General features: G+C 35.0%; 1 protein-coding gene across 2 annotated transcripts in view; it reads right to left on the bottom strand.

The window, feature by feature from the left end:
- SERPINI1 (serpin family I member 1) overlaps positions 1-15011 on the bottom strand; it is a 69550-nt gene extending 54539 nt beyond the window's left edge. The window contains exon 1 of one of the 2 annotated variants that reach the window (XM_081829124.1): positions 14888-15011. The gene's annotated coding sequence lies outside the window, so the exon portion shown is untranslated. Of the gene's footprint in view, positions 1-14876 lie in introns of both variants that reach the window. The other variant, XM_081829116.1, reaches the window with a different exon arrangement.
- Between the last annotated feature and the right edge of the window lie 307 nt (positions 15012-15318).

Here is a 15318-nt window from a genome sequence, read left to right as displayed (position 1 = left end):
ATGGATTATAGGGAGTCCAGAGTAGAAGCCTAAGGACAAATTGAGTGGTTATTACAACAATCTACGTGAAAGGAGATAGTAGCTGTATTGATGTAGGTAGAAAAGGAGCAGACAGATTCTGGACATTCTTACTAAGAGAGAGACTGGACAGGCCTTAGGTAACAGAAAGGAAAGATGATTTCCAGGGTTCTCCTAGACCACTTGGGTGGGTGAGGGTGTCCTTCTCTAGATGGAGAAGGTTGGACCAAAAACAGAGAGGGTTGAGAGAAGGTCATCAGGAATTGTGCTTTGGTTAGATAAATCTGAGATGCCTACGTGACATCCACTTTGGGAGTTAAGGAAGCTGTTAGATAATCAAGGTTAGCATTCAGAGCACAGGTCTGGGACAGAGATATATTTGGGAGTTGTCAGCACATTTCAGACTATCAGCATGGATGAGATTTCCTGTGAGGTGTGGGGGAGATGGCCTATGGCGAAGCTCTAGGAAATTCCATTATGTGTAAGACTTGGGAGGATAAGGAGAGAAAATTATTATCCATGTGAGAACAGGGCCTGGCAAAAGGGACACAAGGCATGTTTATTACTCACCTAGAAACAGTTTCCCTTGAAAAACACATTCCCAGTTTGGAACAATACTATGTAGGTTGGAATAGCTGATGTATTAGGTTGAACCATGTGAATTGCCTTTTTTTTTTTTTTTTTCGTTAGGTCAAAACTAGTCAAATCTTGGCAACTTCATGAAGTTCAACCTAATACAAACACAATTTGGAAAAAAAAACATTTAAATCATGGGATAGTATACAGTTCTAAAATGTTGCCCTTTCACATATGAAAAGTAATCTTTTGCTTACATTAGAGGCTCCTCTATTACCTGAGATATTACAAAAGACATTAAAACAAATCATACACACTAATGCTAAATACCACTTACCCATTAGTTCTACCCTGACAATCAGGCTGACAGCCTGAAAATGCCATTGACAACCTATCACCATATTCTGACTGTTGAGAACCCCAGGAATCCTATTCCCTGGTAAGCACATTCAGCAGGGTAAGCACTTGCAATTTCACACATCTCCAATTTTCTGTCTGGCTTAAGAAAAATCTCTTCACCAAGTTGTCAAGACATGTGCCCTTCTGACAACTACACTTTTTTAGTTTTGCAGTTTTCTCCCCCTCTCATTTATATCAGAGAGGGTTTACATCGAATCATTGTTAATCTGTCTACACATACAAATTAAATAGTAAACAGTCAATTAAACAGTTTATTGGAAGTAAACAGGCTCTGAATAGGACTTAAGGGCCTAACAAATAAATGTAACTTTTACAGCAACAAATTTGGCTGGGTTGTGAAGCTTACTTCCTGGGTTCTAAGGTTTGGTGTTTTGGTAGGAATTCTGGATCCATTTGATAAGTGAAATCTTAAAGCTTTTCATTTACAACTTATTTTGATGGGGAGAAAGAAAACACTTCTTAAAATATTAGCTGGTATACTATTAAACAAATACAAAAAGAGAAACTTGTGTTGTCAGCCTTACAACCAAATGCTTGTCTTCACTTGTATAAAGATAGCAATTACTCTGGTTTGTTATATATGGTTACTGATTCTCAGGGATGGATTGATTACTCACGCTAGTTAGCTAACTGAACGTTATGTTCCTATAAGGGTAAAATACATAATTAATATTTTGTGGCACTCAGAAAGCAGGTATCAAACCAAAAACTAAAATTTTCCAAATAGGGTGACATAAAAGGAAGGTGATATGAATATAAACTAGAGCAACAACAAAAATTTTAAGACTGAAAAAAGAGGAAATGAGAATTTTAAAGTTGACTTCTTTGCTTTGAAGGCAAAGGGAAATTTTTACATAGTCATGTATCAATGTCTCAATAAGCCATTACTTTTTATAATATGAACCAAACTGAATGCAGATGAATAAATACAATCCCCTTAAGACAAACAGATTTAAATGCTTCAGTAGATTCATAATTGTTGCTATCTCTTTAGGTTTCTAAACTTACATTTTAACGTGATAAAAAACATATTAAAATTCTCCCATCTTAACCATTTTTAAGTGTATGCAATTGTTACTTTTTGAACAATTATTCTCTTATTTCTCAGACTCATGACTTTCTTAGTCATTCTTCCTTAGCCATTCCCCTTATCTTATTCCAGGGGTCACAAACTGAAATGCCTACAGAAGCTGGGGGCATAAGGTAAATGACCCTAAGTAGCCCCATATAAGACAAAAGGGAATGGTGGTGATTGTGGAAAACTGGTATTCAAATACAGTAGACAGACACAGACACACACAAACACACACACAACTTACCTGTGGGCTGACTTCTGACTTGTTTCGTAATCTCTGCACAGTAGCTAACACAAGGACAAAAACTGTTGTGTATCCCACATTTTCCCTGAATCTCCATCATCATTACTGCCATTTCTGGGTCAGCACCTTGCCTCTGCTTCTTCCCAAGTCCATTTCTGTCCTCTCTTTATTCTTCACGTTGTATGTTTACTTGTTTCCCTTGAATCCAGATCTGATACCAAGGCCATATTTTCTTTTCCGTATTTTAATTCTATATTTTAATTCTACACAATCAGGATAAATAGGCTCATGGCTATTAAATGTTCAGTATGGATTACGTCTTTACCAATATAAAATACCTTTTTTTTTTTTCCACCAAATTAAAGCCCTTGCCTTGAACTCTGTCTTGTTTTAAAAATATGGCCACCTTATATTTTTAAATTAATTTTTGTCTATTAGTGCTTTGCCACCTTTTGACTTTAAACTGGTATCATTTTGCCTAGCTTTGTTTCTTTTAAAAACTAATAGTTGTTTTTTTTTTAAGATTTTATTTATTTGTCAGAGAGAGAGAGCACAAACGGGGAGTGGCAGGCAGCAGGCTCCCCGCTGAGCAGGGAGCCTGGGATCATGACCTGAGCCGAAGGTAGCCGCTTAACCGACTGAGCCACCCAAGCGTCCCTAAAAACTAATAGTTTGATTTTGTTTTTCATCCAGTGTGGTAATTTCTACCTTTCAATAAAAGACTAAATCTATTGGTAATTATAATACATGTGTTTAGCATTTTGTCATGCTGTTTTTCTTTTTGCATTGATCACATTTCTTTCCTATGTTCGGAAATACATATTTTCTATGAATGTAAAAAAAAAAATGTCTACTGAATCCATGATTTACACAGTAAGGCATTTAATTAGCTTTCTTATATGCCTCCTGTTTTTGAAGTGATCTGAGGTATTTGATCCAAAGTATTACTAACTTTTTCTTACCATAGGAATCTTATTTCATAAGAACTAATTTTAACATCTTGTTTTAAAACAATAGCAGCAACTATATAAATGTCATTTGTTTCATTATTTCATAGTCCCAATCTTGAATTCTTAATTCTCATTATTTGGCAAGTAAGTATGCATTTTTTGTTGTTGGTGGTGATGGTGGTGGTGGTGTGTCTGCCTTTGTATGACTGAGACATATTGTTCTTGTTCTTATGAACACTGAATCATAGCCCAGCTGGATAAGCAGTTTTGAATCATAAACTTACTCCATTGCAATTCTGTACACATTGGTCTATTACCTTCCATTACTAAATGCTGCAGAAGGAAAGTCTGATGACAAGCTGATTTCCACTCCCTTTATTTTTATTTGCAGTTCTTTAAGGTTCACCCTCCCCTTCATTTTAAAATAAAAACTAACAAATGAAAAAACAACTTTAACAAAGTGTGGCTAGATCTTTGTCTCTGTTCATTAATTTTGCCTGGTGTTCTGAGATTAAATTATATAAAATGAGACTATTTCTCTATTTTGTCTGCTAGTCTGGGTTCCTTATAATTCAATCTTTCATAACTCCTATATATTTTTTTCAACTTTATAATATATAGTTGGCCTGTGAACAGTGTGGGAGTTAGGGGCTCTGACCTCTGTACAGTAGAAAATCTGTGTATAACTTTTGATTCCCCCAAAACTTAACTACTAATAGTCTACTGTTGGTCAAAAGCCTTACTGACAACTTAAAACAGTCAATTAATACATACTTTGTATATTTAAACACTGCATTCTTTCAATAAAGCTAGGGAAAATATTAAGAAAATCATAAGGAAAATACATTTATAGTACTGTATTTGTCAAAAAAATTGACATATAGGTGGACCTGTGCAGTTCAAACTTGTGTTGTTCAAGGGTCAACTGTATTCACATTTTTACATGCACATTTTTAAGGTATACAGCTTAGTGGGTTTTAATGTATTCATTAAGCTGTACCATCACCACTATTTAATTTTAGAACATTTCATCATCCCAGAAAGAAACCCTATAACCATAAAATTAAAAAATTAAAAAAAAAATAAGTGACTCTACATTTCCCATGTCCCTTGGCATTATCTGTCTTTATGGATTTGCCTATTCTGAATATTTTATATAAAACATAGCCTGTTGTATCTTGTTTTTCTTTTGTTTAGCCTACTGTATTTAAGAGACATACATGCTGTAGCATCTATCAGTTCTTCATTCCTTTTTATGGTCAAATAATATTCCATTGATGGCTATACAAATTCACTGAGGGGCAGTGGGCTGTTTCTGTCTTTTATTTTTTAGAAGGGGAGTAGGGAGAGGGAGAGAGAATCTTAAGCAGGATCCATGCCCAGCAGGGAGCCCGACACGGGACTCGATCTCACAACCGTGAGATCATGACCTAAGTTGAAATCAAGAGTCGGATGCTTTACTGAGGCACCCTAAACCACCCAGGTGCCCCTGTTTACACTGCTTTTCGGCTATTAATAATGGTTCTTTGTAACATTTGTGTACGAGTTTTTGTGTGGACATATTTTTTCAATTCTATTAGGCATATGCCTAGAGTGGAATTGCTAGGTCACATGCTAACTGTATGGTTAACATTTTGAGTACTAGCCAAATTGTTTTTCAGTGTGGCTGCTCTACTTTGTAATCCCTCCAGGAATTTATAAAGGTTCAATTTTCTTTACATCCTAATACTTGTTATTGTCTGTCTTTTTTATTTTAGCCATCTAATGGATGTGAAGTAGTATCTCATTGTGATTTTGATTTGCCTTTCCCTAGTGACCAGCATTATGTATCTTTTCATTTGCTTATTTGGAGAAAGAAATGTCTATTCAAGTCCTTTGCTTAATTTTAATTGGGTTGTCTTTCATTTTTGAATTATGAAAAGGTTCTTTATGGTCCTTTGGCTATAAGTTTCTTCCCAAATATTTGATTTACAAATATTTAATCCCTTCCTGTGGTTTGTCTTCTCACTTTCTTGATTTTGTCTTTTGAATCACAAAAGTTTTAAATTTGATGAAGTCCAATTTAGATTTTCTTTTGTCACTATGCTTTTGGTGTCATATCTAAGAAACCGTTGACTAATGCAAGGCGATGAAATTTACTCCTATGTTTTCTTCCAAGCATTTTACAATTTTAGCTCTTATGTTTAGGCCTGTGATCCATTTTGAGTTACAATTTCTGTACATGGTGTGAGGTAGGGTCCAATTTCATTCTTTTGCAGGTGGATGTCCAGTTGTTTCAGTATTATTTGTTGAAGACTATCCTTTCTCTTGTCAAAAATCAATTGACCATAAATTTAAGGGTTTGTTTCTGGACTCTCAACGCTACTCCACTAATAAATGTATGTTTGCGTACACTGCATTTTCACGTAAGTTTTAAGATTATCTTGTCAGTTTTTTAAAAAAAGATCTATTTCGATTCATTGGATCTGCAGATTAATTTAGGAAATAGCAACAATATTGAGTGTTTCAATCCATAAACACAAGATATCTTTCAATTTTTTTAGGTCTTCTTTAATCTCTTTTAGTGATGTTTTGTACATCATTTTATGTTTTTGGTGTACAAGTCTTGTACTTCCTAAGTATTTAATTTTTTTGATGCTATTTTAATTGGATTAAAATATTTTGGTTTTGAATGTTCTTAATTTTTTGGGTGTTCATTGCCAGTATATAAAAATACAGTTGTTGTTTTTATCTTATATCCTGCAACCTTGCTGAACTTATTAGTTCTAATAGTTTTGTGTGTGTGTGTGTGTATGGATTTTTTAGGGTTATCTATATACAAGATCATTTAATCTGTGAATAAAGATAGATTTACTTCTTCCTTTACAATCTGGATGTTTTTTATTTCTTTTTCTTGCTGGACTATGCTGGCTAGAACCCCTAGTACAATGTTGAATAGAAGGTGGGAGCAAACATCCTTCTTATTCCTGATCTTAAAGTAAAATATTCAGTCTTTCACCATTAAGAATGCTGTTAGCTGTTGGGTTTTTGTATATGTCCTTTATCAGGGGGGGAGATTCTTTTCTATGCCTAGTTTGTTGAATGTTTTCATCATGACAATGAGTTGCATTTTGTCAAATGCTTTTGTGTCTATTGAGATTATCATGTGCCTTTTATTCTACTAATATGGTATATTACACTGATGGATTTTCATGTTAAACCAACCTTGCATTCCCGGAATAAATCCCACTTGATCATGGTATATAATTTTTATTTGTTGCCAGATTTGATTTACTAGTATTTTGTTGAGGATTTCTAAGTATATATTCATATTTTCTATTTCTTTTTCTGTTTTGGTAGTTTGTGTTTTAGTAGCAATTTGCCCATTTCATCTAGGTTATATAATTTATACCATATAATTGTTCACAGTGTTCCCTAATAATCTTTTATTTCTATAAGACTGGTAGTGATGTCTCTTCTTTAGTATATTTACTTTTAAATATCATTTTCTTCTAAATTCTAATAAAGTATATTAACTTCTTTCTTAATTGACTGGCATGGCTTCCTACAATATTCAATATGCTGTTCACTCTTAAGTGTATTTTAAAGATTGGGCTTTACTTTTCCACACATTGAAGTTGTTTCACTTTTACATTGATCACATTTTACCCATACAATATTTTTTGCAACACTTGAAAATGTTTTACAATTAGATGACACCCTTCCCAGTTTCCTGAACATTTATTTGAGCAGTAGAGAGTACTTAAAGAGTTTTTAGTTTTCATTTGAATTAAAAGTTATAGTTCACTTAAAATAATAAATCATAACAAAATAAAATCTAACATTTAATAAAATAACATTTATGAACAGGCCAGGTATTCTGCAATGCACTTTGTGTGAGATCTTATTTCATCAATATAAATAGCCTTTGAGTCAAGTTACAGATTACAAAACCAAATTTGAACCCAGTTTTGTTTGACTGCAGAGCCCACATTCTTAACTAGTAGTTGACAAACAAATTTTTTAAAAGGACCAGATAGGAAATAGTTTAGGCTCTGGGCCATATGGTCTTTGTCACAATGACTCAACTCTGCTGTTGTATCAAGAAAGCAATCTTCATAATATGTAAACGATGGGCATAGCTGTGTTTCAATTACCAAAAATGTACTGTGCCTGCAGGCCATAGTGTGCCACACTGTCCTCTTAACCAACACACCACACTGCCCTACTTCCTCCTCAAAGCTGTCCCAATTGCCACATTAGATCAATTTTCTTCTGCTTCTGGATTGCTACTATAGTAGCTGTTGTAATACCAGTCCTAAGTCACGTATCCTTGTTTTTATATAAATGTGTCTCACAATGTCTTCTTTTGTTAACTGAATTGACAAAAGATTATGCCAAGGAATAAGTGACTTTATACATTTTGTTGTATCTCTCTAAGGCCCCCAACCCCATACTACAGATTATAAAAGTAGTTTAATAATTTATATATCACTCTATCTGTAGAATTTTGATAAAGCCACTCACTTGAAATCACACGACAGAAGTGTAAAAAATTAAAAAGTAAGATGTTGATATGGAAAAGTAGACAATTGTAATACAACCAAGATTCTATGGTCAACTTCTTTGATTATGAGGGTTTTTTATGTAGAAAAACTATGTATTTGTTTCCATTTTCTTAATTTCCACTTTTTCCTCAGACTTTCCTAACCTCAAGGAATCAGTTTTATCAAAAATCAGTTTATCAAAACTGTAAGTCAAAGATGTTTCCTTGTAAGAATTAGTCAAAATTTAGGTATTAATTACTGTATGGATGTTGATAATATTTTTCACATTTAAGGAATGAGTAATAACACCATTTTCCAGGATTAAAATTTTTTAGAGTGAGCTCCTCTCTATGAAACAATGGCTTATTTTGCTTTTCCAGAGCTAAACAAATCTTTTTTAAAAAGAATCTTAATATTCAATTGTTCTTTCATTTGTTCTCAAATGCAGGCTACATGGAGATTCTTTGAAACCTTGAGGTTTAAAGTAGTTTAAAGTAGACAGAATCATCCTTTCAAGTGTTATTATGTCTGTAATAAAAAGTATAGGACAAGTATTAAATGTGGTATGGGCCAGATGACCTTTAACCAGAGAAACCATCAGTCTCCGATGAATGCCTTTGCTCAGAGACTTGAAGTTTGGTAGTCACAGAAGTGAAAACCTGGGTGTAAGAAGGTTAGCATTTTCTAACCTGGGGGAAAACAACAACTAAACATGAGGCAGAGTCAATTAGAATGAAAAGAAATACAAGTTAAAGTTAACATGGTTTTAATTATCAGACAACAGCTGAAACTATGAACTGGTTACCCCCAAATCATTCTCAAACCAGTTTCCCTGCTTTATCCACCCACAAAGGCCAAAAGTTCTTGATACCTCAGCTTATCTTAAATAAGTAGGGCCGTCCACATGCTAGGGGCCAGCAGGTCCACAGTAGACATTTGCAGGAGGAGGATGTTAGGAAAGCTATTATTTCCTGATTAAAAGAGAAACATTCAAGACGTACAGCCATTCCTATTCTTCCTACCCTGAACTAGAATATGATATCTGGATCAGCAGGAATATCCATCTTGCAGCAAGCATGAGAAAAAGCATGAGGACAAAATCCTTACAACATGGAGCCTCTAAACAAAAAGTAAACCACTACTTCTAGACTTCTTATTTTGTAATAATAAATCCCTATTGTTTTATGTTATTGTATGTAAAACTTGAAGCTGAAAGCATTTCTAATTCATACATACTATAAAACTTTTTTTAAATTGTCAATTACTTTTGGGCCATATAAGTAAGAATTTGCTTTCTCAGATAATCTTGATAGTAAGATTTCTTCTCATTCAAAATGTTTAACTTTATATTAGTAATTATTAGCTAAATCTGCTGTTATAATAAAAAAACATGAATAGTTATTATTAGGCCTTTATGATTTTAGGTTATCAGCATTTTATTTTTAATATAATTTTTAAAAGTACCCTGACTTAGCAAAAGCAAAAATTATACCATTGTTATTTGGCTATAAGGATACTGGTATTACCAAAATTTTATCCAGTATTATATGTCAAATGAGTTATAAGATATAATTTAACCTGCTTTGAACATAGAACAAGTAATTTAATATTTGTAAGCAATTTAGGATACTTTGTACAGGTTTCTTAACTAGAAGGCTGACTCTATCTAAAAAACATTAATTGCTTCAATGATTTTAGATTGCTTTGTGAAGTATGCAACAATTAAACGAATAGCAAAATTATACATCATAATACAGTGTTTATAGCACACTCCTGAAAGGTGGAAAAAAATAGAGTTTATTAACTCTTCAAATGACATAGGGTTTAAAGACCTCAAATAAAACTAGTTAGTTTTTCAAAGGAAAATTTAGGTCATCAAGAAAATGACAGAAGCAATCCAATGTGGGCAACATATCAAAAATACTCCAGTGAGCTGTTTTGGGCCCATTCAAAAGAAGCCAAGATGCTAGGAGGGAAATGGGCTTCAAATTGTTAGGTACTCATTAAATTGTTAGATTGTGCAATAGGTATCACTTTGTGACGCTTGAGTCACTGTTATTGAGAACCCTGGTATGAGATGTATCTGAAAAAAACAGTACACTTAGGAAAATGAGATTATTAAGTCAAAATAAATTCCATCTGCTTTCCTTCCCACACTAAATTAGGATCTGTGAGGAGCTCAGAAAGCTCCTTCCCTAGGCAGAACCAGAAGGAGGTCTTGAAGCAATGGCTGGAGTTAGAGGTACCATTCAGCAGTTTTGATGTACAGAAGGCTAGCACTGAGCACTGTTAATGCCAAATCTCAGAATTCATCCCTTCCCCATGCTTGCTCAAAGATGACAAATACCTGTATAATTTAGGATTAAAAAGCCTGAATCAGGCCTCCCAAGGTAACCATTTCACTAAAAATTGAACACCTAAGACCAGTTAAATTTTAGTTAAGATAAAGCCTTATATTACATTTATCTGTTTTTCTCTAAGTATTTCTGTGTCAAGGAAAAACAAGTCATAGAAAATGTGCATATGAACGTGTGGGGAATGTTACTTAAAAGTACATCTTTAAGTCAGCAAAATTTTAGAGGCAAAGAGAAACCAAATTCCAAAAAGCATGCAATTAATAAATTTATATCTAAAGTACACTCATATGCAATGTTGCAATTAATAGCAATGTTTGCTTTATTCATTCACAAAGTCAACAGTAGACACCAATATTTATATTTAGCTCTATATAAGCAACTGTTGTGGGCAAAGGGCTGCATTTGGTGCTAAAACAGATGTCTAAGGAAAATTCACTTTTCTAGTTGTACTTGTTTTTGAACAATGTAAAATGATGTTTCATTATAGGTTGTCAAATACTTAAACAAATTGTTACCAAGTATAGACTTTATATAAGGCTCTTAAATAGAAAGGCAAATGAAACTCAGTTCTGAAGTTACTAAGCATCTGGTGAGGAAGACAGGTATGAACTCAGCTAACTCCATACAAGGCACAATGCTAAGCATGAAGAGTAATGCCAAAGGAACATGAAGAAGGAAGGTTAATCAATCATCAATTCTAAGCCAATTTGTATCTATTTGTATGCTGAAAAGATGTTAAAAAGCAAAAAAAAAAAAGGCAGTTAAATATCTGCTGTTATTAAATTTACTACTAAAAAACTATCTATAATTAACTCAAATTCTCCAGGTCTTATAATAATGAAAGGAAAATCACATTTGAATTCTTCATTCTAACACTAATCAGATTAATTTGTTTCTGGAAGGTTGAATGCCAAAGACAATAAATGCCCAACTCCACCTGTGCTTAAACACAGTCTGATTTCTTTTCTTCTTGTTTTTTTTTTTTTTTTAAAGAAATGATTAGAAAAATGGAAGAACAAATTTAGTTTTATGGAATGAAATATGTGTTTCATGAGTAAACTTCAACAAAGGTATCTTACTTAGGTAAAATGGCGTTGAGCCATAGGCTTCTCTGGCTAGAAAATGCAGACCTTGTTTGCCACCAGTGGGAGAGCCCTTTCCCCTCATCCATATTCCCTATCTCTGGCATGAATTTAGAAATGTTGGCACACAAAACTGTAGATCAGTCTTCACAGCCCACACAATCTAAATGAAATTGGGCCCAATGGACACTTTTGCAAAGGCCAACCAGCACAGATATTCTCAGAAAGCCTAATGTATAGTAATTATTCTGAGGTCAACTTAACTCTTGTCTATCAAAAGGCAAAATGTCTCAATGTGTACATTACAAAAGTCTTAGTAGTTCTAATTCAGTAAGTGGCTATAGGGCCACTTCTTTATGCTGAGTGTGACACAGGATGCTCAGAACAAGCAGGAGATAGGAAAGAAGTATGTTGTCTCCAGGGGCTAATAATCTAGTTACTTAAAAAATACTTACCGAACTTTAAGGACTAAATTTTGAAAACATTAGAAGATTGAAAACAAAACAAAAACAAATCCTTACCTTTGTATAATAATTAATCCCGATCCCCCAAAGCACTCTTTAACCTTAGAAGTTTGCTGTAAAAAGGGGGATGGGGGTGTTCTTGCTCATTTTTAGTGTCTGGTTCAAGGATCTCTGTTATGAAGGGGGGAAACACCTTTTAGGTTTTTACTTCTTTTTAGTATTATGTCCAAATAATTAATTCAATTAGAAGTGAATGTATACACAGAGGATCTTTTTTGCTTTGCTTTAATAACCCATGATTACTCAAAATCTAATGAATTAATGTCAGTCAGACTCCAGTTTAAAATGACAATATAGGAAAGTACTGTCTCCCACTATGGGTATTAGGCTTCTAGAAATGATTGGGGAAAAAAGGCCATGGAACCACTTACAGACATTTAACAAACAGATCAAGTCTCTTTTCTCTCTTGCTAAAACAGTTTCTCAAATTGTTTATCAAATAGTACTTTTCGTATCTATTCCCCTCTATAAATCACCCTCCCAACACACCAAAAATATTTGATCTTGAACCTTTAAGTCTCACTCTTTTATGCTGCATGCATCAGTGAATCCTCCTGTTAGAATGAGAAATCCACGATACTCAATTATTTTCACTCAATAAGCTTAGAGTCATAATTTTGTATAAAAAAGTTCAAAATATATTGTAATTTGAAATTAACCAAGTCTTTTGGCTAAAGAACAGTGATCCCCAGAGTACTGTCCATTCCAGAGAGACATTCTGCACTCCGTTGGTTTTCTTTCTCATCATATCATATGCTCACTAATAGCCATACACAAATAGTAAAAATCAAGGGCAGAATAAATAAGATGCTTTTAGCCTAAGTAGTGCTTTACATAAAATTATAAACTGTCACATAAAGAATCACCTCAACACCATAACATACAGTCAAGAAGTCTTCAGATTATCTGAGATTTAATATGAACACCAATTTAAAATCTCTTGAGACAAGTTCAAGGTAACAAAGTACTATATATTGCTAATGATTTTCTCCTTTATAAAAACATGCTTTTACTGCCGAATGATATAGGAACCCAATCTCTTTCATTGATAAATTAAAGAGGATCCAAATCTTGGAAGCAGGCAAAACATCCAGTGCTTTAATACCACAAACTCATCCACTCCTAATGAGATTCTATCCTTATGATACCTCACAGCAGAAGACCTAAAAATAGTTGGGATTCAAAGTACATCCGAATTTCAACTGTTTTGATATTTTTTCTATCCCATTTACTTGATTATTAACTGATTCCCAACCAAACTCTTTATAAAGGCTCTCTGAAAGAACTTAATTGCCAATATTATTATTAATTATTATTATTACATGGGGTAAATAAATTAGTGACAGCAAGTGTTCAATTTCACAAAATCAATCAGTGGCAGAGACTAAGAAAGATTCTAAGACTCTGACTCAGAACAATCTGCTTACTCACAAATAACAAGGGTAAACACAATCTTTTCCAAGCCTCACTATACTCTAGTACCCATTTTTTTCCTCCTAAAATCATTTACATAGGGTCTCATCAGCTACGTGGATTAATAGATTCTCCCGTGATATAGCAAAGATAAACTTGGATCCTTACCGTGGCTAAGTTTACTGGTTACTGTTGCTTTTCTTTATTCTAAGCTCTTTGCTGCTTCTAATACCTGATCTGCTTGGGGACAATCTAAAAGCAGCTGTTTTTCTAAGATCTGTCCATCTATATATTTCTCTGGTGTGTAAGAATGTGGCAGGGGGTGCTGGAGGGGAGGAGTCTTTTAGGCTTATCAGTAGTAGCACTCAGTAGGACAGAACTTTAATCTATGAAGAGAATTCCTTCTGGCCATTTCTTTTTTAAAAAGGAATTTTGTGTGTGTTACAAAAATAAAATCCAAAAATCCTAAATGAGAAAAGCATGAAAACAAGGAAATAGAAGGTAATTACTCCATTGTATTGATCCTAGTTTAAAAAAAAAGTAGATTATTTGCAAACCCTGGAATACACAATTGTCACAAGAAAGCATTTCAGAGCAAAATGTGCTGCAATATGCTACTGTGATTAAAAGCCATGCAAACTGAAAGACCTCTGTAACAAAAATAAAATGACTAGGAAAATAGCTATTTACATACTTTTCTAAAAAGAAAGACTGCAATTTTGTGATAGTTACACAAAGCGAGGTGTGACTTTCACATTTATCTAGTATTAAAACATATTTTCATCCACAGGTATTTAATAACATTCAAAGAAATTGCACAAGGTTTAATACCAAGAATAAACTATGATTTTATGATATTATTACATGTGTTTTAAGCCTAAACCCATCACAACACATACTAAGGGTAATCATTTGGTACACACTCCCTAAACAGAAAAGATGCTCACAGTTTTTCTTGTACTTTAGTTTTTTAAATTGTACAAATATTACCAGACCCAAATGAGAGAATAAGGAGCAGCAATGAAGTACACCGTATGTTCCCACTGTAGGCTGAGTCCTGGTCTTTGTTCCAATATTCTAGAGCCACTGGAAGGAAAGCTAAGTATCCATCCATTAAAACGTTTTTACATTATTGCTGGCAAAGTTATACTTCTGACAGGTCTAGTCATCTTGATTATTCCTGCCTGCATTTGCTTCCTTAATACAAATCTCTTTCAATTTTAGGAACCTGCAGTAAACCACCCTGGAAAACAGGTCGGTAGCAGGACAATCTGATAAAACGTACAGGGTGGACATTGAAGAATGCAAAGTTATTTTCCTAGTGAAAGAGTTCTGAAGTAATTCTATATCAATGACAAATTTTTTTTTTTAACCAGCTACGCACCTATCCAGATATCATCCACCTTATCCTCAATTACCAGGGTTACCCTCAATCTTAAGATCTCCCAGAACAGTTTTAATGGTATAACTCACACCAAAAACACTAACCACGCCCTTTATACCCAGAATCAAGCCACCTTTTGCTTTTTCTCCCCCTACAAAGTCCAAAATGTACATCTTTCATCTAAAAGGGTTCGCACCAGTTCCCTAACCCGAGTCAAAGACTCTAGCTGTGCCTTGACAGAATTCCTATTAGAAGACGCTTTCTCCCAGGCAGTGTGAGGACGCCCAGAAGAGGCACCCACGCTTACCTCCCACACACCTGCAACCCCTGGCGGGATGCTGGAGCTGATGTCGGAGGACTGCGCTCCGCTCGGCTCGTGCTCCTACCTCTCGCCTCTCCCGGGAAACTAGAGTCCAGACTGCGCCTCCGGCTGCTTACAGGGACCCAAGCTCCGCCTCCCCCTCCTCTAGTTGGCGAATTCAGCAGCTGTTGCTCCTCCCCCTGCTGTTCCTGCTGCTGCCCCGGCTGGTGGCGGCGGGAAGCTGCTGCCCTAGTACCTTCCCGCTCCCTGCACTTCTGCAGCTGTTCTGCCGCTTCCCTTCCCCTGGGGACCCCTCTCTCCTCAGTCAGTGGCCTCACACCTGGAGCTGCCTCCTGCCCCGCCCGGGCGCCCCCTCCAGAAACCCAAGCTCACACTATCCCTTCCCAACGACCCTCAGGTCTGGCCGCCTGGTGTGCCTGGGGCTTGT

The sequence above is a fragment of the Leptonychotes weddellii genome, chromosome 1 (genome assembly GCF_054177405.1).
Source record: "Leptonychotes weddellii isolate Sample4059 chromosome 1, ASM5417740v2, whole genome shotgun sequence".
Taxonomy (NCBI): Eukaryota; Metazoa; Chordata; class Mammalia; order Carnivora; family Phocidae; genus Leptonychotes; species Leptonychotes weddellii.
Note: the sequence above shows the minus strand (reverse complement) of the source record. Positions and strands in the feature narration are given on the sequence as shown.